This window comes from Hyla sarda, assembly GCF_029499605.1.
Source record: "Hyla sarda isolate aHylSar1 chromosome 1 unlocalized genomic scaffold, aHylSar1.hap1 SUPER_1_unloc_6, whole genome shotgun sequence".
NCBI lineage: Eukaryota > Metazoa > Chordata > Amphibia > Anura > Hylidae > Hyla > Hyla sarda.
This window is the reverse complement of record NW_026607592.1, coordinates 390,466-417,549: the sequence shown is the minus strand read 5'-3', so window position 1 is coordinate 417,549 and position 27,084 is coordinate 390,466. Positions and strand designations below refer to the sequence as shown.

The 27,084-nt window shown below is 45.2% G+C and overlaps 1 pseudogene; it reads left to right on the top strand.

Moving 5' to 3' along the window:
• Window positions 1–249: 249 nt before the first annotated feature.
• The window catches only part of LOC130298229 (zinc finger protein 850-like), a 185,923-nt pseudogene continuing 159,088 nt past the window's right edge, over window positions 250–27,084 (top strand).

Here is a 27,084-nt window from a genome sequence, read left to right as displayed (position 1 = left end):
GATGAGCAGTATAAGGAGGACATTCCTACAGGGAAAGATGTTAACAATTTTGATGCTACAGATATAAAGGAAGAAGAAGAGACAGATATGAGCGGTAATGAGCAGTATCAGGAGGACAGTCCTACAGGGAAAGATCTGAACAATTTTAATGCTACAGATATAAAGGAAGAAGAGACAGATATGAGCGGTGATCAGCAGTACAAGAAGGAAATTCCTACAGGGAAAGGTCTGATCTATATTAATCCTTCATATATGAAGGAAGAAGAAGAGACAGATATGAGCGGTGATCAGCAGTACAAGAAGGACATTCCTACAGGGAAAGTTCTGATCTATATTAATGCTACAGATATAAAGGAAGAAGAAGAGACAGATGTGAGCGGTGATGAGCAGTATAAGGAGGACATTCCTACAGGTAACCACCCAGGTGATTAGTAACCACTAAATACAGAGAAGGGTCACAGATTCTTTAATCTATCTGTCCTGTCTCTTTCTTGCTGTATATTCATCCTTTCAGCCAAAATGCAAACTAATGTGATACTACTTCTGCAATATGGACATGAAATATCCCTATGTGTACACAACATGGAGACATATATACCAGATAACACAATACACAACATGGAGACATATACCAGATAACACAATACACAACATGGAGACATATACCAGATAACACGATACACAACATGGAGACATATAACAGATAACACAGTACACAACATGGAGATATATACCAGATAACAGAATACACAACATGGAGACATATACCAGATAACACAATACACAACATGGAGACATATACCAGATATCACAATACACAACATGGAGACATATACCAGATAATACAATACACAACATGGAGACATATATCAGATAACACAATACACAACATGGAGACATATACCAGATAACACAATACACAACATGGAGACATATACCAGATAACACAATACACAACATGGAGACATATACCAGATAACACAATACACAACATGGAGACATATACCAGATAACACAATACACAACATGGAGACATATACCAGATAACACAATACACAACATGGAGACATATACCAGATAACACGATACACAACATGGAGACATATATACCAGATAACACAATACACAACATGGAGACATATACCAGATAACACAATACACAACATGGAGACATATACCAGATAACAGAATACACAACATGGAGACATATACCAGATAACACAATACACAACATGGAGACATATACCAGATAACACAATACACAACATGGAGACATATACCAGATAACACTATACACAACATGGAGACATATACCAGATAACACAATACACAACATGGAGACATATACCAGATAACACAATACACAACATGGAGACATATACCAGATAACACAATACACAACATGGAGATATATACCAGATAACACAATACACAACATGGAGACATATACCAGATAATACAATACACAACATGGAGACATATACCAGATAATACAATACACAACATGGAGACATATACCAGATAACACAATACACAACATGGAGACATATACCAGATAACACAATACACAACATGGAGACATATACCAGATAACACAATACACAACATGGAGACATATACCAGATAACACAATACACAACATGGAGACATATACCAGATAACACAATACACAACATGGAGACATATACCAGATAACACAATACACAACATGGAGACATATACCAGATAACACAATACACAACATGGAGACATATACCAGATAACACAATACACAACATGGAGACATATACCAGATAACACAATACACAACATGGAGACATATACCAGATAACACAATACACAACATGGAGACATATACCAGATAACACAATACACAACATGGAGACATATATCAGATAACATAATACACAACATGGAGACATATACCAGATAACACAATACACAACATGGAGACATATACCAGATAACACAATACACAACATGGAGACATATACCAGATAACACAATACACAACATGGAGATATATACCAGATAACACAATACACAACATGGAGACATATACCAGATAACACAACATGGAGACATATACTAGATAGCAGAAGAGTCTTTGGAGGATGGATATAGTGACATAACTAGGGTCCTCTCCCTTCTCCCGATCCACTACTTATTTCTCATCAAACAGCAACTGGTTCCATGGCTACCAGCTAATTAACCAGCCCTTTCCCTGCTGGGTCCTGGCTATTTAATCTACTACAGTTCTGTATGGCTTTACCCTTGAATGGTCTCTGATCTTCAGACACTCTCCTGTTGTTCCTGGTTGTGATGACCCATGTATGACCCTGACCTGTCCCACATGCTCTCTGTTTCCTGATCCCGGTCCTGACTTCACTTCATTCCTTTATCCTGTTTTAGGCTTTTCCTTAATACCGTCTCGCCCCCTCCCATAGACTTTCATTGAGTAGGTATATTGTGATGTCATGACCCCCACAGCCCACACTCAGTGCTCAGTACTAAATGTTCCAAATTCTTGGGCAGGGAAGTACCCCTTTAATCTCCCTGTCTTTTCTCACTCTGTGGCAGAGCAGCTCATGTCTGGAAGAAGTGCGCTGGAATAATTCTCTCGTGGACTCTCCGAAATTATACAAGATGAGATTTGGCCAGAAATCTTCAGGAGCTTTTGTCTTTCTCAATCCTAAATGACACTAGATTCCAAAAGTGACCACCAGTCTGGCCCTTTTCTCGGATCATTCTAAACCTGGGACCCTTGTTATCTCACTGCTGCAGGGAAATCTCAGGGGGCCCAGGGGCTGGACCCCCGCAGGTGTGACTGATAGATGCAGTGATAGAAAGTGCGAGACGGAGTACTCCTTTAAACAAATCGATGGAGTACATATGTACTCCATCGATTTGTTTAAAGGAGTACTCCGTCTCGCACTTTTTTCCTTTTATCCCGTCCTGGCTGCAAAATAAAAGAAAACGCACTTTCTCTTACCTGCCAACGAGCCCCCGGAGCTCCGGTACACTCCGGTACAGGTGTTCGGTCCCCGGGCTGTATTCTTCTTACTTCCTGTTAGCCCGGCACGTCACACGGAGCTTCAGCCTATCACCGGCAGCAGTGATGTCCCGCCTCTGCTGGTGATAGGCTGAAGCTCCATGTGACGTGCCGGGCTAACAGGAAGTAAGAAGAATACAGCCCGGGGACCCAACACCTGTACTGGAGTGTACCGGAGCTCCGGGGGCTCGTTGGCAGGTAAGAGAAAGTGTGTTTTCTTTTATTTTGCAGCCCGGACGGGATAAAAGGAAAAAAGTGCGCGCCGGAGTACTCCTTTAAGCAAACATACAAGTCCCCCAACCTTTTCTCAACCTTTTTCGCGACTGTACTCCCAAAGGGTAAAAGTATGTCTGCGGGTACCCCTCATGCAGAACTTACGTGCAAGGGGTACCTGTGGACAAAATAAGTCATAAAAGTACTTACCCTACTTTCCCACGTATAAGACGACGCCCAACTGTTGCAGTTAAAATATAGAGTTTGGGATGTACTCGCCGTATAAGACTACCCCTCTATTGCGATGTACTGTACCTTTGCTTTTGTTTCCCCCACACTAGGTAGGCAGCATAGTTCCCTCATACTAGGTAGGCAGCATAGTTCCCTCATACTAGGTAGGCAGCATAGTTCCCACTACATTAGGTTGTCAGTATAGTTCCCCTCACATTAGGTTGTCCGCATACTTCCCTCACATTAGGTTGTCAGTATACTTCCCCCACATTAGGTTTTTTGCATAGTCCCCCCCCCCCACACACACACACATTAGGTTGTCAGCATAGTTCTCCCACATTAGGTTGTCAGTATAGTTCCCCCACATTAGGTTGTAGTTCCCCCACATTAGGTTGTAGTTCCCCCACACTAGGTTGTAGTTCCCCCACATTAGGTTTGCAGTATAGTTCCCCCACATTTGGTAGGCAGTGGCCCCCACAGACATACATATACAGTGTATGGCTGGAGGCTGCATGCCTGTGTACAGCCCCACTTCAGTGCTCCGACCACCACTTCTCTGGTCAGGGGTCACAATCTACTGCTGTGGCCTATCAGCCATAGCAGTAGGTTCCGGGACCGGAGGAGCGGTGGTCAGAGCACCGAAGATGACATGCTGGTAACTTACCATGCGCACGCATCCTCGCTGCTCCGCTCCGTTCTGCTGTTTCCATGGGCGCACAGGACGTCAGTGACGTCTCTGCGTGCACTACCTCCCAAGCCCCTGTGTTTTTAACCTCTTAAGGACCCAGGGCGTATGGGTACGCCCTGGCTTCCTGGTAGTTAAGGACACAGGGCTTTCCTGTACGCCCGTGGGAATTCCGGTCCCCATCGGGCGGGGACTGGACCGGGGTGAGTGTTGATATTTATCAGCAGGCACCCCGTGCAAATGCCCAGGGGGGGGTCATCAGAGCGGCGATTTGCGGCTATTCCAGGTCATACGGGTCTGTGGTGACCCGTAAAATAAGGGGGATTGGGGTTGTCCAAGACACCCACGATCCCCCTGAAGGGATAGGAGTGACGTGGCAGGGGTGCCACCCCTCCTATCCCTGCTATTGGTCATCTAGAAGCGGCGACCAATAGCAGATCGGGGGCAGGGGGTTAACTTTCGGTTTCCCCGTTCTGCCCACCCACAATAGGCGGGGCAGAACGGGGAAACCGAAGGGGACCGGTGCCAAAGGTCCACTTCCTATTGGCGGAGGCAGTGGGCGGCGAATGGCGACGGTCCCCTTCAGTCCCTACGGAAGCCGGTGAGTTGCCTAGCAACATCTAGAGGGCTACAGTTTAAGACCACTATACAGTGATCTCTAAACTGTAGCCCTCCAGATGTTGCAAAACTACAACTCCCAGCATGCCCAGACAGCTGTTTGGGCATGCTGGGATTCGTAGTTTTGCAATATCTGGAGGGCCACAGTTTGGAGATCACTGTGCAGTGGTCTCTAAACTGAAGCCCTCCAGATGTTGCAAAACTACAAATCCCAGCATGCCCAAACAGCTGTCTCGGCATGCTGGGAGTTGTAGTTGCGTACCTCCAGCTGTTGCATAGCTACATCTTCCTTCGGCGATTAGTACATGCTGGGAGTTGTAGTTTTGCAACAGCTGGAGGCACACTGGTTGGAAAATAGTGAGTTAGGTAACAGAACTTAACTGAAGGTTTTCCATGCACAGTCTGTAAGTACATGCTGGGAGTTGTACTTTTGAAACAGCTGGAGGTTTACTCCCCCATGTTACAGAAGGTACATTCACACGGGTGAGTTTCCTGCTTCAAGTTTGAGCTGCGGCAAATTTTTCGCCGCAGCACAAACTCCTAGCGGGAAACTCACTGTAAACCCCCGCCAGTGCGAATTTACCCTAAAAACACTACACTACACTATCACATAATAAAGGGTAAAACACTACATATACACCCCCTTACCCTGTCCCCCCCAATAAAAATGAAAAACGTTTCGTACGGCAGTGTTTCCAAAACGGAGCCTCCCAGCATTTCCGGACAGCCACTGACTGTCCAGGCATGTTGGGAGTTTAGCAACAGCTGTAGGCACCCTGTTTGGCAATCACTGGCGTAGAATACCCCTATGTCCACCCCTATGCAATCCCTAATTTAGTCCTCAAATGCTCATGGCGCTCTCTCACTTCGGTACCCTGTCGTATTTCAAGGAAACAGTTTAGGGCCTGTTAGTGTAAATTATTATAATTTTTTTTTTTACACTAACATGCTTATGTTGTCCCATACTTTTTACTTTTTCCCAAGTGGTAAAAGGAAAAAAAGACCCCCAAAATTTGTAACGCAATTTCTCCTGAGTACGGAAATACCCCATATGTGGGTGTAAAATGTTCTGCGGGCGCACAACAAGGCTCAGGAGTGAGAGAGCGCCATGTACATTTGAGTCCTAAATTGGTGATTTGCACAGGGGTGGCTGATTTTACTGCAGTTCTGACATAAATGTAAAATAATAAATACCCAGATGGGACCCCATTTTGGAAACTACACCCTTCACGGAATGTAACAAGGGGTATAGTGAGCCTTAACACCCCACAGTTGTTTGACGAATTTTCGTTAAATTTGGATGGGAAAACTAAAAATAAAAAAAAAATTCACTAAAATGCTGGTGTTACCCTAAATTTTTCATTTTCACAAGGGAATATAGGATATAAAGCCCCCCTAAAATTTGTAGCCCCATTTCCTCTGAGTAAGAACATACCCCATAAGTGGATGTAAAGTGCTCTGCGGGCGAACTACAATGCTCAGAAGAGAAGGCACGACATTGTGATTTTGAAGAGAAAATGTATCCGGAATTGAAGCCCACGTTGGTTTACAAAGCCCCCATGGTGCCAGAACAATGCCCCCCCCCCCACACATGTGACCCCATTTTGGAAACTGCACCCCTCACGGAATGTAATAAGGGGTACAGTGAGCATTTACGCCCCACAGGTGTCTGTTGCACAGTCCACTGTTCCAAAGATCTGTCAAACACCAGTGGGTGTAAATTTCTTCAAAACTGAACTGGTCCCTGAAAAATTACGATTTTGAAAATGTTGTGAAAAATTGGAAAATTACTGCTGAACTTTGAAGCCCTCTGATGTCTTCCAAAAGTAAAAACATGTCAACATTATGATGCCAACATAAAGCAGACATATTGTATATGTGAATCAATATAAACTTTATTTGGAATATCCATTTTACTTATAGGCAGAGAGCTTCAAAGTTAGAAAAATGCAAAATTTTAATTTTTTTCATCAAATTTTGGAATTTTTCACCAAGAAATAATGCAAGTATCAACAAAAATTTAGCAATAACATAAAGTAGAATATGTCACGAAAAAACAATCTCGGAATCAGAATGAAAGGTAAAAGAGTTATTAATGCTTGAAGTGACAGTGGTCAGATGTGCAAAAAACGCTCTGGTCCTACAGTGGAAATTGGCTGGATCCTTAAGGGGACAGAGATGTCCCAAATGTGACGGGGGTAATTAATCTCGGACGGGACACCCGGGTTATGGATAATCCATACTCTGGGCATCCCGGCGTATAAGACGACCCCCGACTTTTGAGAACATTTTACTGGGGCAGTGGAGTGCCCCTTTAAGGGGTTACAAAGTAGAAAAGCGTAACAAAAACCAAGAAAATTAGGTATCGTAGTGATCGTATTCACCTGACAAATAATTTTACCGCACAGTGAATGAATGATCGGCGCCGCAAGAAACAAGACTTTTGGCAAAATAGGATTTTTGGCTCTTGAATACGCAAAAGCTTAAATTTCCTGTGTAGTTAAGGGGTTAATACTGATAATAAAATCTGTGTTATTCTCTGCAGATTCTTGTAGCAGGAGATCAGAGGAGAATCTTATATCTTCAGATTATAAAGCAGATGATGATATCACACAAGATACATATGAAGAACATTCCATTATCCCAGATACACCCTCAGCCCTTCACAGCCAAGATCTGTCATCTCATCCTTATATACAGGTCCTGTCTTCTCAGTCATCACAGGATGTTCAACAAAATAAAGGTCACAGAAGGAATGATGGACATCAACGAGCTCATACAGGGAAGGAAACCATATTCATGCTCAGAATGTGGGAAATGTTTTACTTTGAAAGCATATCTTATTCAACATCAAAGAACTCACACAGGGGAGAAGCCATTTTCATGTGCAGAATGTGGGCAATGTTTTCTAACAAATCAAATCTTCTTGTACATCAAAGAACTCACACAGGGGAGAAGCCATTTTCATGTTCAGAATGTGGAAAATGTTTTATTCAGAAATCGCATCTTGTTAAACATGAAAAAACTCACACAGGAGAGAAGCCATTTTCATGTTCCGAATGTGAAAAAAGTTTTAATAACAAATCAAATCTTCTTGTACATCAAAGAAGACTCTGCAAGACTCTGCCATGGCATCGCCCCCATTCCACCAAAATCCCTCCTCATGTCTCACCCCAGCACAAAAAATAAAAAAATGTTTTTAGTATATATATATGTTGTGTATATATATTGTGAATTCAAATAGAGAAATAACTCAGAAATGGTCGCACATCTACAACATGCACAGTGATCTTCAGCAAAATGTATTACACTTATGGGTCGTTAGTGTCCTTGATGATCATGAAGTGCAAGCCCACTAGCCACGTCACGGCCACCTGTACGTAGCGGGTCCCTAACATCCCTATCACCAAAGAAGGGGTGGGGGGCAATTATAAAATGCTACATACTCTATATGCCACCAGGATTTAACACTGCCACACACTGTGCCTCCTAGATATACCAGTGCCGCACACTGTGCCTCCTAGATATACCAGTGCCACACACTGTGCCTCCTAGATATACCAGTGCCGCACACTGTGCCTCCTAGATATACCAGTGCCGCACACTGTGCCTCCTAGATATACCAGTGCCGCACACTGTGCCTCCTAGATATACCAGTGCCGCACACTGTGCCTCCTAGATATACCAGTGCCGCACACTGTGCCTCCTAGATATACCAGTGCTGCTCACTGTACCTCCTAGATATACCAGTGCTGCACACTGTGCCTCCTAGATATACCAGTGCAGCATACTGTGCCTCCTAGATATACCAGTGCCGCACACTGTGCCTCCTAGATATACCAGTGCCGCACACTGTGCCTCCTAGATATACCAGTGCCGCACACTGTGCCTCCTAGATATACCAGTGCCGCACACTGTGCCTCCTAGATATACCAGTGCTGCACACTGTGCCTCCTAGATATACCAGTGCTGCACACTGTGCCTCCTAGATATACCAGTGCTGCACACTGTGCCTCCTAGATATACCAGTGCAGCATACTGTGCCTCCTAGATATACCAGTGCTGCACACTGTGCTACCAGGTTTAACAGTGCTGCACACTGTGCCTCCTAGATATACCAGTGCTGCACACTGTGCCTCCTAGATATACCAGTGCTGCACACTGTGCCACCAGGTTTAACAGTGCCCCACACTGTGCCACCAATAATAATTGTAGAGAAGTAATTCCAGCACTTACCATATATTCAATGTAGTTTATTGCATATCCCTGAACATATGGTGAGTGCTGGGATTACTTCTCTACTATGTTCTGGGCCTGATCCATCCACGTGCACCACAACTAGGGAAGTGCTGACCTCCACCTATTGTGGATATAATAATGTCACACACTGTGCTGCCCGGATATATAGGATATAATAATGTAACACAATGTGCCCCTAGGGTATACTAGTGCCACACACTGTGTGCCATGTATAGTAGTACATAGGCTGTGTGCTCAGTACATAGCTGTACCATACAGGAGACCGTTAAAACATAATAGTGTCCACTACAAAGGATTGTGCCAACCCAGTGTTCCTGCCTGACCTCTCAACTCCCATCATTTTGGACTATGCTGGAGAGCTCTAGGCATGATGGGAGTTGTAGTTTTGTAATAGCTGCAAAGCCACAGGTTGGAGTACATTATCACCCATCATCCCTGCAGAACTTACAATAGACTCCGGCTGATGGGACAGTCAGACAGAACACACGATATCAGTGACTACAGCTCTGATGGGACAGTCAGAACACACAATGATATCAGTGACCTGAGTGATGTCTTCTCTGTTGTCTTCTTTTCTTCTTTATCTGGTCCAGACGCCATGACTTCTACAAGCTCCATCTTCTCTGCAGAGTGTGACACAAGCAGATCATAGGTTCTCACTTTGTCCGCAGATCCTCATCCTCCATAAGAAGATAATCATTATAACCCCCTGCCAGATACTGTGCCCCCTAAATATATTCCTAACACCTATCTGTCCCCTGCACCCCTAAATCCTCCTCCAGACCAATTTTCCCTCAGACCCCTAAATCCTCCTTCAGACCTCTCTATCCCCCCAGACCCCTCTGTCCCGACACCACTATGTCCTCCTCCAGATCCCTCTGCCCCCTCCTCCAGACCCCTCTGTCCCGACACCACTATGTCCTCCTCCAGATCCCTCTGTCCCCTCCTCCAGACCCCTCTGTCCCGACACCGCTATGTCCTCCTCCAGATCCCCTGTCCCCTCCTCCAGACCCCTCTGTCCCGACACCACTATGTCCTCCTCCAAACCCCTCTGTCCCGACACCACTTTGTCCTCCTCCAGATCCCTCTGCCCCCTCCTCCAGACCCTCTGCCCCCTCCTCCAGACCCTCTGTCCCGACACCACTATGTCTTCCTCCAGACCCCTCTGTCCCGACACCCCTATGTCCTCCAGATCCCTCTGTCCCCTCCTCCAGACCCCTCTGTCCCGACACCACTATGTCCTCCTCCAGACCCCTCTGTCCCGACACCACTATGTCTTCCTCCAGATCCCTCTGCCCCCTCCTCCAGACCCTCTGTCCCGACACCACTATGTCTTCCTCCAGACCCCTCTGTCCCGACACCCCTATGTCCTCCTCCAGATCCCTCTGTCCCCTCCTCCAGACCCCTCTGTCCCGACACCACTATGTCCTCCAGATCCCTCTGTCCTGACACCACTATGTCCTCCAGATCCCTCTGACCCCTCCTGCAGACCCCTCTATCCCGACACCACTATGTCCTCCTCCAGAACCCTCTGCCCCCTTCTCCAGACCCCTCTGTCCCGACACCACTGTCTTCCTCCAGATCCCTCTGCCCCCTTCTCCAGACCCCTCTGTCCCGACACCACTATGTCCTCCTCCAGATCCCTCTGTCCCCTCCTCCAGACCCCTCTGTCCCGACACCACTATGTCTTCCTCCAAATCCCTCTGTCCCCTCCTCCAGACCCCTCTGTCCCGACAACACTATGTCTTCCTCCAGATCCTTCTGCCCCCTTCTCCAGACCCCTCTGTCCCGACACCACTATGTCCTCCAGGTCCCTCTGTCCCGACACCACTATGTCCTACTCCAGATCCCTCTGCCCCTCCTCCAGACCCCTCTTTCCCGACACCACTATGTCTTCCTCCAGATCCCTCTGCCCCCTTCTCCAGACCCCTCTGTCCCGACACCACTATGTCTTCTTCCAGATCCCTCTGTCCCCTCCTCCAGACCTCTCTGTCCCGACACCACTATGTCCTCCTCCAGATTCCTCTGCCCCCTCCTCCAGACCCCTTTGTCCTGAAACCACTATGTCCTCCTCCAGATCCCTCTGTCCCCTCCTCCAGACCCCTCTGTCCCAACACCACTATGTCCTCCTCCAGATCCCTCTGTCCCCTCCTCCTCCAGATCCCTCTTACCCCATCATACCCCTAAACCCTCCTTACTCCTCTGCTCCTTTTTCCTCTGCTCAGGGCCCCTTAAGGCTAGGTTCAGACTACGGAATTTCCACCTGCAATTGCAGGCGGAAATTCCACTTGCTAAAATGTACAGTGAAGTGAATGGGTTTCCATTCACAAATTCACACTTCGGAATTTGTGAAGCGGAATTTGTGAATGGAAAATCCACTTGGAAATTTCTGCCTGAAGAATGGCGGTGCTCTTTCTTCAGGCAGAAATACTCGCGGAACACATTGCAGTCTATTGGAGACTGAAGTGTCCGCGTGGTCCTAGCGCCGACTGATTCAGTCAGCGCTGGCCACACTCGGGGTCTCTGGGCGGAAATTTTTCTGCCCGGAGATTCCGCAGTCTGAACCTAGCCTTATTGTGGCCTATCTCACATGGCCTTTATCGCTTAATTGCCAGTCCAGCCCCGAGCTCAGCAGTAGTATGACACATGATAGAATTAGATACACAGCATCAGTAGACAGTATCACACATGACAGATTTAGATACACAGGCTCAGCAGACAATATTGCACATAACGGATTTAGATACACAGGCTCAGCAGACAGTATCACACATAACGGATTTAGATACAGAGCACAGCAGACTATCACATATAACGGATCTAGATACACAGGCTCAGCAGACAGTATCACACATAACGGATTTAGATACAGAGCACAGCAGACAGTTGCACACATTAAAAGATTAAATACACAGTTTTGCAGACACATAGCGGCACGGGGTCTCACCAGGTCAGTGCCTCTTGTCTTCGCTCTCTCCTCTGCCCAGGCGGCTCCAGGAATGTCCGGGGGTTGTGGCTGAACTTTTTCTCAAGGAAGACGGTGCGGAGCACAGGAGCTGAGGCAGGGACACGTCAGGGGAGGGAGCAGATGTGCGCACGGCACTTCTGTCCCAGAAAGCATTGCTGTTCTTAAAGAGGCAGTGTCCCTGCCCCAGCTGATAGAACTTGGTGCCGGGGACTAGAACTAGAGTGCAGCAGCCTGCAGCTCACAGGAGAAATGTAGGTGCCGGACCTGAAAGGCAATGCTTTTCTGTCTGGGGATCCTGGACAAGTGTCCTGGATCCCCAGCAGCAGCGGGCCCTTTACCCGGCCGGGCCCTTGGACCACGTCCGAATGGACCGGCTGGTCAGTCTGGTCATGGTGTAAACTAACAAGGCAATAGTAAAGTAGATGAATGGATCTGGCACTATCATACAACACCACTGTTCACATGGGATAGGTTTGGGTGCGATAGCATGCACACTGACTACAGATATGGGGGTAACATAGTTAATAAGGTTGTAATAAGACCAGAGTCCATGAAGTTCAACCTATAACCCTAATGAGTCCCTACTGAGTTAATCCAGAGGAAGGCAAAAAAAAACTCATACTAGAGGTAAAAATTCCTTCCCGACTCCAAATATGGCATCAGAATAAATCCCTGGATCAATGTTCTGTCCCTATAAATCTAATATACATAATCTGTAATGTTATTATTCCCCAAAAATGCATCCAGACCCCTTTTTGAACTCTTTTACAGAGTTGCCCATGACCACCTCCTCAGCAGAGGATTCCACAGTCTCACTGCTCTTACAGTAAAGAACCCCCGTCTGTGCTGGTGTAGAAACCTTCTTTCCTCTAGTTGTAGAGGAATCCCCCCTTGTTATATATACAGTCCTGGGTATGAATAGATCATGGAGAGATCTCTGTACTGTCCCCTGATATATTTATACATAGGTATTAGGTCGCCCCTAAGCCTTCTTTTTTCTAAACTAAATAACTCTAATTCTGATAATCTTTCTGGGTCCTGTAGTCCTCCCATTCCCCGTATTACCCTGGTTGCCCATCTTTGAACCCTCTCCAGCTCCACTATATCTTTATTGTACACTGGTGCCCAGTACTGTACACAGTATTCTATGTGTGGTCTGGCCAGTACTGTACACAGTATTCTATGTGTGGTCTGGCCAGTACTGTACACAGTATTCTATGTGTGGTCTGACCAGTACTGTACACAGTATTCTATGTGTGGTCTGACCAGTACTGTACACAGTATTCTATGTGTGGTCTGACCAGTACTGTACACAGTATTCTATGTGTGGTCTGACCAGTACTGTACACAGTATTCTATGTGTGGTCTGACCAGTACTATACACAGTATTCTATGTGTGGTCTGACCAGTACTATACACAGTATTCTATGTGTGGTCTGACCAGTACTGTACACAATATTCTATGTGTGGTCTGACCAGTACTGTACACAGTATTCCATGTGTGGCCTGACCTGTACTGTACACAGTATTCTATGTGTGGTCTGGCCAGTACTGTACACAGTATTCTATGTGTGGTTTGACCAGTAGTGTACACAGTATTCTATGTGTGGTCTGACCAGTACTGTACACAGTATTCTATGTGTGGTCTGCCCAGTACTGTACACAGTATTCTACGTGTGGTTTGACCAGTAGTGTACACAGTATTCTATGTGTGGTCTGACCAGTACTGTACACAGTATTCCATGTGTGGTCTGACCAGTACTGTACACAGTATTCTGTGTGTGGTCTGACCAGTACTGTACACAGTATTCTATGTGTGGTCTGACCAGTACTGTACACAGTATTCCATGTGTGGTCTGACCAGTACTATACACAGTATTCTTTGTGTGGTCTGGCCAGTACTGTACACAGTATTCTATGTGTGGTCTGGCCAGTACTGTACACAGTATTCTATGTGTGGTCTGACCAGTACTGTACACAGTATTCTATGTGTGGTCTGGCCAGTACTGTACACAGTATTCTATGTGTGATCTGACCAGTACTGTACACAGTATTCTATGTGTGGTCTGGCCAGTACTGTACACAGTATTCTATGTGTGGTCTGACCAGTACTGTACATAGTATTCTATGTGTGGTCTGACCAGTACTGTACATAGTATTCTATGTGTGGTCTGGCCAGTACTGTACACAGTATTCTATGTGTGATCTGACCAGTACTGTACACAGTATTCTATGTGTGGTCTGGCCAGTACTGTACACAGTATTCTATGTGTGGTCTGACCAGTACTGTACATAGTATTCTATGTGTGGTCTGACCAGTACTGTACATAGTATTCTATGTGTGGTCTGGCCAGTACTGTACACAGTATTCTATGTGTGGTCTGACCAGTACTGTACATAGTATTCTATGTGTGGTCTGACCAGTACTGTACATAGTATTCTATGTGTGGTCTGACCAGTACTGTACACAGTATTCTATGTGTGGTCTGACCAGTACTGTACACAGTATTCTATGTGTGGTCTGACCAGTACTGTACACAGTATTCTATGTGTGGTCTGACCAGTACTGTACACAGTATTCTATGTGTGATCTGAAGAAGTACTGTACACAGTATTCTATGTGTGGTCTGACCAGTACTGTACACAGTATTCTATGTGTGGTCTGACCAGTACTGTACACAGTATTCTATGTGTGGTCTGACCAGTACTGTACACAGTATTCTATGTGTGGTCTGACCAGTACTGTACACAGTATTCCATGTGTGGTCTGACCAGTACTGTACACAGTATTCCATGTGTGGTCTGACCAGTACTGTACACAGTATTCCATGTGTGGTCTGACCAGTACTGTACACAGTATTCTATGTGTGGTCTGACCAGTACTGTACACAGTATTCTATGTGTGGTCTGACCAGTACTGTACACAGTATTCTATGTGTGGTCTGACCAGTGCTGTACACAGTATTCTATGTGTGGTCTGACCAGTACTGTACACAGTATTCTATGTGTGGTCTGACCAGTACTGTACACAGTATTCTATGTGTGGTCTGACCAGTACTGTACACAGTATTCTATGTGTGGTCTGACCAGTACTGTACACAGTATTCTATGTGTGGTCTGACCAGTACTGTACACAGTATTCCATGTGTGGTCTGACCAGTATTGTACACAGTATTCCATGTGTGGTCTGACCAGTACTGTACACAGTATTCTATGTGTTGTCTGACCAGTACTGTACACAGTATTCCATGTGTGGTCTGACCAGTACTGTACACAGTATTCCATGTGTGGTCTGACCAGTATTGTACACAGTATTCCATGTGTGGTCTGACCAGTACTGTACACAGTATTCCATGTGTGGTCTGACCAGTACTGTACACAGTATTCTATGTGTTGTCTGACCAGTACTGTACACAGTATTCCATGTGTTGTCTGACCAGTACTGTACACAGTATTCCATGTGTGGTCTGACCAGTACTGTACACAGTATTCCATGTGTGGTCTGACCAGTACTGTACACAGTATTCCATGTGTTGTCTGACCAGTACTGTACACAGTATTCCATGTGTGGTCTGACCAGTACTGTACACAGTATTCCATGTGTGGTCTGACCAGTACTGTACACAGTATTCCATGTGTGGTCTGACCAGTACAGTACACAGTATTCTATGTGTTGTCTGACCAGTACTGTACACAGTATTCCATGTGTGGTCTGACCAGTACTGTACACAGTATTCTATGTGTGGTCTGACCAGTACTGTACACAGTATTCCATGTGTTGTCTGACCAGTACTGTACACAGTATTCCATGTGTGGTCTGACCAGTACTGTACACAGTATTCTATGTGTGGTCTGACCAGTACAGTACACAGTATTCTATGTGTGGTCTGACCAGTACTGTACACTGTATTCTATGTGTGGTCTGACCAGTACTGTACACAGTATTCTATGTGTGGTCTGACCAGTACAGTACACAGTATTCTATGTGCGGTCTGACCAGTACTTTACACAGTATTCCATGTGTGGTCTGACCAGTACTGTACACAGTATTCTATGTGTGGTCTGACCAGTACTGTACACAGTATTCTATGTGTGGTCTGACCAGTACTGTACACAGTATTCTATGTGTGGTCTGACTAGTACTGTACACAGTATTCTATGTGTGATCTGACTAGTACTGTACACAGTATTCTATGTGTGGTCTGACCAGTACTGTACACAGTATTCCATGTGTGGTCTGACCAGTACTGTACACAGTATTCCATGTGTGGTCTGACCAGTACTGTACACAGTATTCCATGTGTGGTCTGACCAGTACTGTACACAGTATTCCATGTGTGGTCTGACCAGTACTGTACACAGTATTCCATGTGTGGTCTGACCAGTATTGTACACAGTATTCCATGTGTGGTCTGACCAGTACTGTACACAGTATTCTATGTGTTGTCTGACCAGTACTGTACACAGTATTCCATGTGTGGTCTGACCAGTACTGTACACAGTATTCTATGTGTGGTCTGACTAGTGATTTGTACAGCGGTAGAATTATTTCCTTGTCGTGGGCATCTATGCCCCTATTGATGCCCCCCATGATTTTATTAGCCTTGGCAGCAGCTGCCTGACACTGGTCACTACAGCTAAATTTACTGTTAACTAAGACTCCTAAATCCTTTTCCATGTCAGTCGTCCCAAGTGTTCTCCCATTTAATATATAACCCAGCCCGGATTTTTCCTCCCCATGTGCATTACCTTACATTTATCAGTGTTGAACCTCATCTGCCACTTCTCAGCCCAAACCTCCAACCTATCCGGGTGTTCACTCTAACAAGGCAGTTCATATATGAAACAAATCCAGAGGATAGGAGAGGGCGACTCAACCACAGTAGTGCAATTGTGCTTAAAAATCATAGCAGCAGGGATATACAGCATGTGGGCAGGGGAGCTGCAATCAGATGACAGCTGTTTCATATGCTACGACGTCCTTTCTCAAGACTTCACTATGCAAAGGTGCGTATTTACCTATTCAGTCCATTAAGGACGTCATAAGCACCTGTGAGTAGGTGAATATACAAACATCATAACAGCAAAGGAAAAAAAAATCACAAAAACAAGCTCATTTTCACTCTATCATTGAGTCCAACAGGACCCAAGGCATTAACTTTCAAAATCCATCGGGAATCACATTGGAGTCATTTTTTTAATGTCTTTCACCTCCTGAATACGAGATGTTAAAGCCTGTCATCAAACCAAATTTTCTAAACTAACTCAGATTATATTCACAAACTACTCCTAACACTTTCCCTGCCCTAAAAAAAAAATTCTGAGCTTTAAAAAGCTGTGTATCATACATTTCCCCTTGTTCACATTGTGTGAGCTCCCGGCAGGAGAAAGTGGGCGTTCCCCAGCAGGGGCAACATCACTGAAGCCTGAGAGAGCTGTGCCTCGCCATGCCCCGCATGCACTTCCTGAGTTTGGACTTCTGCAAGTCCGAGTGGAGACTAAACTAACTGGGAACAGAAAATATCCACCTAGTGGCCATTTTTTCAATCACATTAAAAACATATAAAGGTTGAGAATTTTAACAGCAAGTAAATAGCAAAGTGTCTTATTATTACATAAGGATCAATATATTAAAAGTTTAGTTTGGTGACAGGTCCTCTTTAAAGGGGTACTCCGCTCCTAGACATCTTATCCCCTATCCAAAGGATAGGGGATAAGATGTCAGATCGCCGGGGTCCCGCTGCTGCAGCACCCCGCTATCATTACTGCGCAGAGCGAGATCGCTCTGCATGTAATGACGGGCGATACAGGGGCCGGAGCATCTTTACATCACGGCTCCGCCCCTCGTGATGTCACGGCCCGCCCCCGTCAATACAAGTCTATGGGAGGGGGCGTGGTGGTCGTCACGCCCCCTGCCATAGACTTGCATTAAGGGGACGGGCCGTGATGTCATGAGAAGCTGAGCCATGACGTCACGCTGCTCCGGCCCCTGTATCGCTCCGGCCCCTGTATCGCTCTGTGCAGTAATGATGGCGGGGTGCCGCAGCGGTGATCCCCGGGGTCCCCAGCAGCGGGATCGTGGCAATCTAACATCTTATCCCCTATCCTTTGGATAGGGGATAAGATGCCAGGGGTGGAGTACCCCTTTAACCCTTTCTAGACCTGCAAACTGTAAAGTTTCAGTGTTATTATTATGGACGGTATTAATATGTTCTATCATTCTTGGTGCACCCGTCCAGTTTTTAATGAGTGTAGGTGTTCCCTTATGCGTATTTGTAGTGGTCTTATTGTTTTGCCAATATAATAAAAGCCGCATGGGCATATAATGGCATACACTACATATGTAGTACTACAGGTTATGAGAGGAGACATGGTGAGTGTAATTATTATTGCTGTTAATATTTATGGATCCACAGGCATCATTCCCTGTTAAGGAATATTTTGATAGCCAAGTAGTTTTGTGTTGTTGATTATTATTTTTTAGTTTGTCTCCAATAGTACTGCTCTGTCTATGTTTGATAATAGGTTTTTCAATAGCAATAGTATGTAAATCAACATCAGATTCTAGCATGTACCAATGTCTTCTAATAGCTTTAGATACGGCATTATTCATATTACTATTAAGCGGTTTTTGTTTTTCTTTTAGTCTGTAGAAGTTTTTCTGTGGGAACCTTTTCTGCTCGTAAAAAACTATCATCGATCAAAGTTTTAGGGTCATTTCTTTCTCTCAAACTGGTTGTTTTTTTAATTCTTCAGCTGGTTTTAAATAATTTTCTGGGCAATTGTTTGTTGATTGTTTTTATTCTAAGAAATTGGGAGTAAGGAATTCCTTTCCGGACAGGGTATGGGTAAGAGCTGTTAAATGTAATAAAGTAGCAGTGATTTTACAATAACTTTGGGCAATTATGTTATTATTTTCTATTTTTATTTTAACATCTAAAATCCAATTCTTTATCTCCCCATACATGAGTACATGTTCTCAGTATTATTTTCATTCAGACGGGTTAGTTTCAGAATAAATTTATTTCCGTTCAAACATGGCGAGGAATATATTTGCGCACGTACAGGAGACAGGCGTCCCCATAGCCGTACCGTACGTCTGCCTGTACCATTCCTCGCCATGTTTGAAGACGTTGCTGGTAAGTACCATGTGTAGGGAATCACAAATGAATAGTTTGCAGTTAGTGGACTTGTCAGTAGAATCCACAATGTCTTTTATAGCCCTTATCCCGTATCATGAGGGATGCGATATCTATAGAAGTCACGTGATCAGTATTATTCCATATCAGATCAGAGAAATGACTCGAGATCTCCTGTATCTCTAAGATAATTCGGTGTAGATGACAATAAAGGACGTAACAACCAATCTGTATACTGAGATAATGGTTCCATAACGGAGCCGTTCCCCGCGACTATGGGCCGTCCCGGGGGTTGAGTTTCCGATTGATGGATTTTAGGAATAAAATACCATTTACAAAACACAGGAAATTCAGGATACAGTTTTTCGCCAGTGTTTTAGGTATTAGACCTTTTTCAGTTTGTATTCTTAAAAATGATGTTAATTTATGTTGAATCTTAGGGATAGGATTAGATGGTAAGGGATCATACACTGTACTGTCACCCAATAGACGCTTAGCTTCTACTTCATAATACTTAGTGGATAAAACTAGTGTTCCCCCCCCCCCCCCCCTTTATCTGCAGATAGTACGATCCCTACGGCTGGATAACCATTAGAGAGTCCTCTTTTCTTTATCGGTAACATTACTGGTAGTGTTGGGATATAATATAGATTTTACATCTTTAGTAACCACCAAAAAGATCTATAGAGATACCTGGAATAATAGGGGGTAGAAATGTAGATGAATTCCTACCTGTATATCCCCGCTGCTATGATATGTAAATAAACTACGATTGCACTACAGTGGGTGAGTTCTCCTCTTCTTTCCTCTGGATTTGTGTCATATATGAAGTGCCTTGTTAGAGTGAGCCCCCCCATATCTGTAGTCAGTGTGCATGCTATCCCACCCAAACCTATCCCATGTGAACAGTGCCAGATCCATTCATCTACTCTACTATTGTCTGGTTTGGGGACTTTATCTTCTCAGGATCTTGACATTATGCCTATAGGTAGAGTTCAGTGAACTAACAGTAAATTGGCTCGTAGCGAACCTCGCAGCTCGGCTGTTGATTACTTTAGTCTGCATAAATTAGTTCAGCTTTTAACATTCTGGATAACTTATCTAAGGGATTTTTGTCACTTTTTATTAAAATGGCGCAACTCCCTGTGGGTGCATTTTATTGAGCAGTCGTCAGACGTCCCGGCAGCCAGTGATGCTCATTGGGCCTCCCGGAGCCGCACTGATCTGTGTAAGAAACCTATGGGCCCCGGCTGTTGGGGCCACCAAATGATATTACAAATACTGAGTGTCTGGTTAGGAGAAACAAATATAACACACCCACGGGGAGTAGCGCCATTTTAATAAAAGTTTACAAAAATCCCTTAGATAAGTCATGCAGAATATGTTAAAAAGTTTTTTTTTTCAGCCAGTCAGAGAGCAGCACTACTGAAATAGAACTCCCAGGAGGTAGCAGTGTATCAATAACGCGATGTCATAACCATTGTCCACCCACCAGAGAGCAGCACTGAGCAGAAATAACACTGCTCATCCTTCATCAGAGAGGGGCCCGATGCTGGAAAATGTAGGGACCCGGGAATGCAGAATTATACACATGACTGTGACTGGTAAGTGTCACATTGTTGTGTCCAAAAGGTCTTTAGTGCAGTTCCATGTGCATTTCTATAATAAACCTGTAGATAATCTATATTTTGTTTTCCTATCTTAGATGCAGTATTTCCTGGATGTGGAGTCGCATTTCCGGACCTACAGCAAGAAGTTGGATGAAGGCGAAGCCCCAGGAATCGTGCACATACACAGACACATTTGCCTAAATTCTAGAGGTAACCTCCTTTAGTATGCCCAGAGGAAGGGCAATGCAGTAGCCATGGATTCCCTACAGGTTTCCTCCCCTCTGGAGGTTTTTCCTGTCCTGAGTGTTACTGTACGCTCTTTGTGAGTGATCGGTGGTTACAAAAAAAAAAAATAACCTGCACAAACATTTTCATAAATTATAAATAAAGTTCCCCCCTTTTTTTTTTTTTTTAAACTGTTCTTTGACTCAATTATTTTATTTCTGTGTGTGAAAAATTGTGTTAGCAAAATGGATGACATCAGTTTTTTTTATTTTAAGTTTCTAAAGCTTCTCTTCTGCGCGATCTGCACAATGCGGAGCGGAGCGAGGCAGCTGATGCTGGGTGGTAGAGTTGCCGAGTCAACCGTAGGACACCCAGCAACTTCCGTGCACGAGCCTTTTTCTGATGAATGGGACTCATGCAGAGAAATTGCTAGGGGTCATACGGTTGCAAAGGGTTAACTTTTGGGTATGTGCACTGGCCCTTAAAGGGGTACTCTGCCCCTAGACATCCTATCCTCTATCTAAAGGATAGGGAATAAGATGTCTGATCACCCCAGCAATCTCAATGCAGTACTCGTCGTTCTAAACAGTATGTTTAGAGTGCTGGGTTCCTGTGGTGGGGGTTGTGACGTCACACCACCTCCCATAGACATGAATAGAGGGGGTGTGGGGTGACGTCACAACCGCGCCGTAACAACCCAGCTGCACAGAGATCGCGGGGGTCCCAGCGGTAGGACTTCCAGGATCAGACATCTTTTCCCCTATCCTTTGAAAAGCCATATATGCCAGTGGAAAGCCACCACATAAATGTGGCACACGCTGTATGCCATGACTATGCAAATATATAGCACAGCCTGCACCCTGTTCCAAGCTATTGTGAAAACATTCATTTAGCACGGGATTACACTTGGCGCATTTGTCAAAAAAAAACGTGCCTGTCACAGGTGAAGCTGGCCTATCTCGGGTGATGTATAGCTCAACCACACCCTGGAGTCACGAAACGATTAATTATACATTAACCTGTCTGACACCACAACTTTTGGGGTCATGAACAGGATACGGGTGTGTGCCTTACGCAAGAACCCCCCCCCGTCTGAACTGTGCTCAATTTGCTGGCAAAAAAACACACGTCCTTGCGACAAAAATTGCGCCAGTATTGTGCGGGTCTCTGTTTGTGAAAACACTTGTGAAATAGAGGGGTAGGAGAAAAGTGTATTGTCTGCCACTGTGGAAGTCCAAACTCTGTGTCCGTCATGTGCAAAGTGCGAACAGAAGCCATGCTGCCTTATACAAAATGCCCGGTACCTGCACGGGTTATTGGAGTTGGAGAAAAGCCTGCGAAGAATGCCCGCGAAAGTCTGCATCTTGCCGCTGGACGTGTAAGCCAGGACTCTGTGCCGAATCTGAGGTGGAACCTAAAGGGCCAGCCCCCTGTTGCCCAGGGGGCGAATGAAGAGGGTGCAGTGCTGACGTGTTTCCGGCCAGCAGCCATCTTGCCGCAGCCCATTATAAGAAGCAGCACACAGCCAGACCTCTTCAGACCTTCGGAAGTTAGAGAGAGCAGCAAGATGGCGGAATTACAAGTGATTGAGAAGTCCAGCATGGCATGCAGCGCCAGTTATGTTATGGCGGCCACCGCTAAAGTCTTGCGTGATGTCATGAGGGGCATGAGCACTGCTGCAATTAATATTATTTGTTGAAAATGGGGGGAACCCTATGCGATTTTTTTTATATACATAAATAAAGAACGTGTGTGGTTCCCCATATTTTCAGTATCAGCCAGATACCAACCAAACAGCAACAGCCTGATGTTACCAGGGTGGGCGAGGACCACTGTTACTGGCCCTCCCCTGCCTAAATAATGCCATCCTGTTACCGCCTATGCCCAGGAGCACCATTTTTGATGCTCCAGGCCTGTTGGTACCTGCTCTTTCCAGCACCCCTGGCCCGGTGGGGTTATAATTGGAGGTTACAACTAGCTGTTTTTTGTGGCTAACGCTAAGCCCCAAATTAGTAATGGATTCCGTCTATAAGATGGCTTCTACTACTAAGCCTGAAAATTATAAAAACACAACACATTGAAAATTAAAAAAAAAAAAACACTGGTCATCGTTGCAATCCACCAAATCTGACGTAGTCCTCCGTATTTAAGTATCTGAAATGAGAAGAAAAGAAAAAATACAAAAAAAGGTTAGTACATTTTTGGCGTTCTGCCCTGGGAGCCTCCATTTGTTGACGTGTGCCTACTGTATCTTGTATATACAGTGTTACGCCGAGCGCTTCGGGTCCCTGCTCCTCCCCGGAGCGCTCGCGGCGTTCTCCTCTATGCAGCGCCCCGGTCGGACCCACTGACCGGGAGCGCTGCACTGACATTCACGATGGGGATGCGATTCGCATAGCGGGACGCGCCCGGCTCGCGAATCGCATCCCAAGCCACTTACCCGTCCCGGACCCGGCTATCATGTTCTGGCACGCGCGGCTCCGCTCTCTAGGGCGCGTGCGCGCCAGCTCTCTAAGATTTAAAGGGCCAGTGCACCAGTGATTGGTGCCTGGCCCAATCAGTCTGATTAGCTTCCACCTGCTCCCTGTCCATATAACCTCACTTCCCCTGCACTTCCTTGCCGGATCTTGTTGCCTTTGTGCCTAGAGAAAGCTACTACTGTGTTTACCATAACTGTGTTCCTGACCTCCTGCTATTACTATTGACTACGAACCTTGCCGCCTGCCCCGACCTTCTGCTACGTCTGACCTTGCTTCTGCCTAGTCCTCCTGTCCCACGCCTTCTCAGCAGTTAGCGAGGTTGAGCCGTTGCCGGTGGATACGACCTGGTTGCTACTGCCGCAGCAAGACCATCCCGCTTTGCGGCGGGCTCTGGTGAAAACCAGTAGCAACCCTAGAACCGGTCCACCGACACGGTCCACGCCAATCCCTCGCTGACACAGAGGATCCACATCCAGCTAGCCGAATCATAACATACAGTCATTTATAGATTGTTTTATATACAGGATAGCGCACAAAGACTTAACCCATAACTGCTCAGCAGCACGGGTTAACACTTTCCTTGCTAGGCTCCTGTATAGTATACATGGGTACACTATGCACCCCTGTATACTATACAGTCAGCGGAGGTAAGTATTGATGCTCTGCACCCTGTATATGTGTATACTATACATCACTCCTTAAACTCTGTGGACCGGGTGCTCAACATCCAACCCATGGAGTGATACCTGAAGGCAGTGAAAAATTGCCACAGGGTACAAAAATGACTGTTTCTACACATCAGCAAAAACACAAGAAAAACTGCCAAAACACAGGAAAAAGCTGTGACAGTTTTTGTGGCGTCACAGCTTTTTCCTGTATTTTGGCAGTTTTTCTTGTGTTTTTGCTGATGTGTGGAAACAGTCATTTTGCTGGTGGACAAAAAGCTTAATGGAATCCTGGCCTCAAAGCAATAGAAAAAAAATCCCTGTGTCCACTTTTCCTGTGAGGTGCAGCTCAGGTGTACAGATAGAACTGTGTGTAGATTTAGAACTTTGCACAAAATTTATCATGTGGCTTGCACAAGTATGGAAAATTTGGTGCAATTGCACCAAATTTAGACCAATCAAAACGATCTAGAAAAAAACATCTACCTACTACACCAACATTGATGAATGTCTACAAGACTTCACAACAGAGATTGAAGTGCTGGCACTGCTCTCCCTCTATATATTCTCCCTTAAACAGTCTGTGTGCGTGCTCTAGCAGCGTATCTTCATGTGGTGGTGCTCATGTACTGCGATAGTGATAGGATGAATGCAAATCCAAATAGTCAAGAAGAAAGTACAGGCAACTCACCACGTTGTAGTATCTTCGTGTTTATTACTGGGACATGCAGGTAAAGCGGCTCCACGCCACACCGGGATGCCGAACACTAGTGCGTTAACCGCTAGTGTTCGGCATCCCGGTGTGTCCCAATTGATGAATGTCTCCCAATGTGTTTAGTAATAACCATAGGGAGTAAAGAAAGTGGGGTTAGGGGAGAAGGGAAATCAGAATCAGTCGTAGAGCAGTCTCGTAATACCGACAAAGTTATATATAAAAGAGGAAAGAACTAGAGAGGCCAAGGAGGAGTGCGGGGGCCACAAAATGGGCCCTATAGAAGGAGGGACTGAGGAGAATTCCATATCCACATGAGGAGGAATATAAAGGGGAGGATGAGAAAAAGAAGAGCGAACGAGCTCTAATAATCCAGACGAAGGAAAAGCTTTATAATAAGTGTGTAAATCCGGAAACACAAAACCGCCGTCTAATGTCTTCAGGGTGAGCGTCTATACGGGACACGTGGTCTCTTCTGAATCATAACAAAATTACTAAATAACCATCGGATAGAAGAAAAATAACAATTCCGTACTATGATAGGGACGGACTGTAAAAATATAAAATATTATTGGTAAATCTAAGATTTAAGAACCTTTTTCCTTCCAATCCACGACATATATGGGAATTTACGAGCGTGTAACTGGGTCTTCAATCCGTGTAATAATGGCGCAAAGTGTGAAGTAAAGAGATCTTGTACCAGATGTGATCAGATCTCTAGGGATTTTATACCCCGGGGAGGACAAAGAAAAGGAAAAGAATTACACCGATGTTTACTGAACCCGGGGGACGCTGAGATATTGACGACTTCTCATATAGAAAAATGGATTTTATGATCTGAGACTGAAAATAGACGTCAAGACGGGAAACGCTGGTCTAGGGTTTGTGATAAATAAAAGTATCTGCAGCGTCTTATGTTCAGAAGAGACGATCTTCAAGGGAGACGCGCGGATCCTGTCTGATGCCTTGAATTAAAGTCTCTATAATCATAATGAGAAGGGGGCGGGGACAACACTGACGCGTTACATTACCTATATACAACGTCAGGGACATTATTTTTTTTTTTGAATCAGATGTTTTTATTAAACTTTTACAGTTTTTTAACAAACAAACAAAAAAGTAACAACTTACATGCACACAACCCACCACCCCTCCTCCCACCCCTCAAACCAACAAACAGTCCGCCTCCCTCTCCCACCCACACAGCATAGACTAACACATAAATGTAGGTCGTGCCAGGCCCCCCCAGAGCAGGAATCAGGTAATCAAGTAGAAGACAGAATACGGGACAGCACAAAGAACAGCAGCACATAACCATCCTTCAATCCATCCTGAACCAGACCAAGACATTAGCCCCAAAAGCCCACCCGTTTCACACTCCCACAACCTCCAGAAGGTATCAGAACCGTCTATCACTGCTCATCCTCAGGGGGGTTGAAGTGTCTCACCCACGGGCCCCACACTCCATCAAACTTCCTTTCCACTTGCCTTTTTAGGTAGATCCCTTTTTCCAAGCGAACAATATAATGAACTCTAGCTATCAGGTCCGCCACTACAGGAGGAGTCGGTCTAATCCAGAACTGCGCAATAATTTTCCTAGCCTGATATAAGACACGTAATATCCCCATCTCAATCAGTGATGGTTTCTGGTCGCACCCTATCAGACCCAGCACACATACTTTAGGAAGGAAGTCAAGGGTCACACCATACGCCGTTCGGATTAGACCGAGAACCTCTCTCCAGTATATTTCCAACCGAGGACATTCCCAAATCATATGCACAAGTGTGCCTCCAGTGCACCACACCGTGGGCACGTAGAGTCAGGTCTCACCCCTATCTTGTGAAGGAAAACTGGAGTTTTATAAACTCTATGTAAGAGAAAAAGCTGAGAAAGCCTATTAGATTCAGACAAAGATATACAAGGGGTAAGCGCCAGAGCAGTAGACCACTCTTCGTCTGTCAACTCCCCAAGATCTCTCTCCCACCTACCTCGAACAGTCAGGGGAAAGTGTTCAAGATGAAAGCTTAACAATTCACTATATATATCCGGGAAATGACCCCAGACGAATCTCTTTTCAATACAACCGAGTCTAAGACATTATTAGAGTGGATCACCATGGAGCGGGATCTACCTTGCGTTTCATAAACATGTCTGAGTTGTAGATACCTATAAAATGCAGAGTGCGGCAATGAAAACTTCTCCTGTAGGTCCCCAAAAGATCTAAC